Genomic DNA, 5571 nt, shown 5'->3' with positions numbered 1-5571 from the left:
TCAAAGTCTCACACTTACCGTGTCTACAGCAATTTCACCCGGAAGGTTGAAGAGACGGTAGATGTGAAGTTTGATGAATCTAACGGCTCGCAAGTAGAGCAATTGCCAATTGATGTAGGAGACAAAGACCCTTCAGAAGCAATCCAAGACTTGTCTATTGGCAAGGTTCATCCAACGGAGGTGAAGGAGAGTACCTCGTCCGTCCAAGTGGAAGCTTCCACCTCACGACAAGGTGAACCAAGAGTTGATACGGAAGCATCCACAAGTGGGACACACCAAGATGAAGAAAATGAGGAAGTACACCAAGATGAACACCAACAACCTCCTTCTCCACCACGACAAGAGAACGACAACGTCAACAATGAAGAAGGCCAAGAAGAAGGACAATATGAAGAAGATGTTCCACCCCGATCAAAGCAAAAGCTCCCACACGAGTTCGAGCAAGAGTCGCCAAAGACCATCCCGTCGAGCAAACCTACAATGATATCCAAACCGGGAGAATCACTCGCTCTAAAACTCGTTTGGCTAATTTTTGTGAACATTATTCATTCATCTCTAGCATTGAACCTATGAAGGTTGAAGAAGCATTGGAAGATCCGGATTGGATAAACGCTATGCATGAAGAGCTACACAACTTTGAGAGAAATCAAGTGTGGACATTGGTTGAAAAGCCCGACAACAACCACAACATCATGGGTACAAAATGGGTGTTTCGCAACAAGCAAGATGAAGATGGACAAGTAGTTCGCAACAAAGCACATCTCGTCGCCCAAGACTACACTCAAGTCGAAGGTATGGACTATGGTGAGACATATTCCCCCGTTGCTAGACTTGAGTCCATTCGCATCTTACTTGCTTATGCTAATCATCATGATATCACCTTATACCAAATGGATATTAAAAGTGCTTTCCTAAATGGTGAAATTGAGGAGGAAGTTTATGTTAAGCAACCTCCCGGCTTTGTCAATCCTAAGAAACCTAATCATGTTTACAAACTTCACAAAGCTCTTTATGGTCTTAAACAAGCTCCTAGAGCATGGTATAAATGTTTGACCAAGTTCCTTATTGAAAAATGGTTTGAAATTGGAAAAATTGATTCTACTCTTTTTACTAAAAGGGTTAATGGAGAACTATTTGTGTGCCAAATTTATGTTGATGATATTATACTTGGTTCGACTAACCCTCATTTTAGTGAGAAGTTTGGAAAGCTAATGTCGGAGAAGTTTGAGATGTCTATGATGAGTGAACTCAAATTCTTTCTCGGTTTGCAAATCAAGCAAACTAAGGAAGGTACCTTTGTCTCTCAAACAAAGTACACCAAGGACTTATTCAAGAAGTTCAATATGCAAGAATGCAAAGGTATGACTACACCCATGCCTACTAGTGGACATCTTGATTTGACCAAAGATGGTGAACCGGTTGATCAAAAATTTTACCGCTCTATGATTGGTTCATTGTTATATCTATGTGCCTCTCGTCCCGATATTATGCTAAGTGTGTGCATGTGTGCACGATATCAAGCGGTCCCCAAAGAATGTCATCTTAAGGCTGTGAAAAGGATAGTGAGATACTTAATACACACACACACACACACACACACACACACACCAAATTTTGGCATTTGGTATCCTAAGAGGTCTTCTTTCGATCTTGTTGGTTACTCCGATTCGGACTATGCCGGAGAAAAGGTTGATAGAAAGTCCACTTCGGGTACATGTCAATTTCTTGGTAGATCTATTGTGTCTTGGTCCTCCAAGAAACAAAACTCGGTATCCTTATCCACCGCCGAAGCGGAATACATTGCCGCTGGTTCATGTTGTGCTCAATTACTTTGGATGACCCAAACTCTTAAAGACTATGGGATATATGTGAAACATGTTCCATTGCTTTGTGACAATGAGAGCGCTATCAATATTGCTCACAATCCCGTGCAACATTCTCGAACTAAGCATATTGAAGTTCGTCATCATTTCATTCGAGATCACGTTGCCAAAGGGGACATTGATCTTAAGCATGTTCGCACCGATAAGCAATTGGAGGATATATTCACCAAACCGCTTGATGAGAAAGTCTTTTGCCGTTTGAGAGGTGAATTGAACATCATTGATGCTTCAAACTTGGAGTAGGAACTCCATTTGGATACATGCAAGGCATGAGCCTTTGACTAATCCTTGATATTCCTTTCTTGTTGCTACTTATATGTCTTGGATATATTCGCACCCTTGCATGCTATCAAACCCTTGTAGGTACTTGGATGAATCTAAATCTATGAGATTGCGACCCACTCACATCTTGAGCAATTTCTACATCACCAAGTCTCTACACAATGGTGGTTGAAGACAAGGAAGCACGAAACCCTTCAAACATATCCTTTGACAATTATAAATCTTATGATTGTCACTTTGGATACACAAGTGCTCTTCCTTGAAAGACTAACCCATGTAGGCAGATGAACTCAAATTCCAAGTGGTGCTCCCAACTCTTGATGAGCTACATCAACCTTGAGCATCCCACACAAGTTCAACTACATGATCAGGATCAACACTACCACCCAAGGTATGTTATTCCATCTTAGAGAAGCTCTGCTCCAAGTCATGGGTCAAAGCAACTCAACAAGATGTGAATACATCAAGATGCTTAAACAAAAAATGGTAACCCCATTTTAAGCTTAAACGATGAGTGTGACAAATGATCAAGTGACCTCACTTGACTCCTAAGTCAATATACTCTAACATAGGTGACTTTGTCACCGACCAATTCTAGATGAAGTTCTCTTGTGTTTCTCCGTGCTCTTGCATTTGTCTCATGCATATTTGTTTCCCTTTCAAAAAAAACTTCATCTAGATTCCTTTTCTGTTTATTTGTATTCTGCATTCCCTGCATCCAATTCTTTGCAAATCTTTCAACTAATTCCTTGCAAATCATTGTGAGATCTTAATTGTCTAGTGAGCTAAGGTGACAAGTGTTTTCACTGTGATGAACTCGGTCACGCCGGTTTGTTTTCTTCGGTCCAACCGAATTCTTTCGGTGCCACCGAAGCACACAACTCGGTGCTACCGATTTAAACTGCAGAAAAGACAGTTTGCCACTTGTTCATGCACTCTTTTTATTCCAGTTCCACTCAATGATACTTGTCCTCTACCAGCATCACATTCGACTTGCTGCTTTGCTCTTTGACTCAAGGACCAAACCTATTTGAAACAAAATCCAGAAGAACCCTTCTTGGAAATTGATGTCAAAGGGGGAGAGAGAGATCACATCAAAAGCTTAATCATTCTTATAAGGGGAGAGAATACTCAAGGGGAGAGAGCAGAAACCCCAGATGCTTGGTGTTCAAGAGGAGAGAAGTCACATGTCTTTAAGAGGGGAAAACATGTTCATATTTGATTGTTTGCATTAGCTCTGTTTCTGGTCTTTGCTTTGTTTTTCTGTTCCCTATCTTCTCCCAGTATCCCTTGATAGATTCAGGGGGAGAAAGACATCTAAGGGAAGGAAACTCTTGAATTCATTGCACATCTTTACCTTTGGGGACATGTCTATATCCAATAGAGTACTCAGTACTCACTCTATACATGTCATCCCAGTCTTGGTACTCTTGCGGTTTCTGTTGTTTGCTCTGGCTAGTAGGTGCATCTGTGTTATCTAACCTTGTTTACTCAGGTTCACTCCTTCCTAAGCCAACTGAAGACCACAAGGTAAGTGTATGCATCATAGTCATGTGTATGAGGATTTCTTGCTGTTGTACATACTGTTTGCAAGAAGGACTCATGAGCATGGAGGTACATTTCCCATATTTACATCATTTGCTCTGATGCATATAGCCAAGATACATGTAACTCATTGCTTGCTCTGTCATGATTATGCACTCATATGCTCTTATGTTTCATATTCACATGATTGCATACATGTAGGGGGAGCCTATGCATGTTACATGTCCTTGCAAAGCTTTACTTGTTATTCCCTATATCTTTATCTAAAGCTTTGATGTATGTTGTCATCAATTACCAAAAAGGGGGAGATTGAAAGCACAAGTGCTCCCTGGATGGTTTTGGTAATTAATGTCAACATATCTCTTGTTGGACTAATGCTTCTACCTAGTATGTTTCAGATAAGTTCCACAATGGAGTGGAATGGACTAGAGGATGTGGAACCTCTTCAAGTTGCTGAGGACAAAGGATTGGCTCAATCTCAAAGCTCAGGACTCTACCTTTTCTATTTTAGTGATCCAAGATCACATTGAGTCCATAGGAAAGCCAATACTATTAAGAGGGGATGAGGTGTTGCTTAATGGCTTGCTTGCTCAAAGTGCTTAGTGATATGCTCCAAAGCCCTCAACCACTTTCTCACATCCATATATGTCCCAAACCAAAAGTCAAACTCGGCCCCACTGAAACTTTCTATCCGACGCCACCGAGTTTAATTGACATAGCCACTGCCAGAAACCCTAGTCTTCTCGGTCTCACCGATAGGGATCTCGGTCTCACCGAGATGGGATTGCAAACTCTCTGTTGCCTATTGCAATAATTTCGGTGGCACCGAAATATGCAATCGGTCCCACCGAGATTGCAATGCAAACTCTCTGTCACCCCTTCGTAACATTTCGGTCGAACCGAGATGAGCGAATCGGTCCCACCGAGTTTGCCTGACCAACTCTCTGTTTGACTATTGATGTCTACTACACAACCTTCTTCTTGTAGACGTTGTTGGGCCTCCAAGTGCAGAGGTTTGTAGGACAGTAGCAAATTTCTCTCAAGTGGATGACCTAAGGTTTATCAATCCATGGGAGGCGTAGGATGAAGATGGTCTCTCTCAAACAACCCTGCAACCAAATAACAAAGAGTCTCTTGTGTCCCCAACACACCCAATACAATGGTAAATTGTATAGGTGCACTAGTTCGGCGAAGAGATGATGATACAAGTGCAATATGGATGGTAGATATAGGTTTTTGTAATCTGAAAATATAAAAACAGCAAGGTAACTAATGATAAAAGTGAGCGTAAACGGTATTGCAATGCTAGGAAACAAGGCCTAGGGTTCATACTTTCACTAGTGCAAGTTCTCTCAACAATAATAACATAATTGGATCATATAACTATCCCTCAACATGCAACAAAGAGTCACTCCAAAGTCACTAATAGTGGAGAACAAACGAAGAGATTATGGTAGGGTACGAAACCACCTCAAAGTTATTCTTTCCAATCAATCCGTTGGGCTATTCCTATAAGTGTCACAAACAGCCCTAGAGTTCGTACTAGAATAACACCTTAAGACACACATCAACCAAAACCCTAATGTCACCTAGATAATCCAATGTCACCTCAAGTATCCGTGGGTATGATTATACGATATGCATCACACAATCTCAGATTCATCTATTCAACCAACACATAGAACCTCAAAGAGTGTCCCAAAGTTTCTACCGGAGAATCAAGACGAAAACGTGTGCCAACCCCTATGCATAGGTTCATGGGCGGAACCCGCAAGTTGATCACCAAAACATACATCAAGTGAGTCACGTGATATCCCATTGTCACCACAGATACGCACGACAAGACATACATCAAGTGTTC

The sequence above is a fragment of the Aegilops tauschii genome, chromosome 3, assembly GCF_002575655.3.
Source record: "Aegilops tauschii subsp. strangulata cultivar AL8/78 chromosome 3, Aet v6.0, whole genome shotgun sequence".
Classification (NCBI taxonomy): Eukaryota; Viridiplantae; Streptophyta; class Magnoliopsida; order Poales; family Poaceae; genus Aegilops; species Aegilops tauschii.
This window is presented reverse-complemented; position numbering follows the sequence as displayed.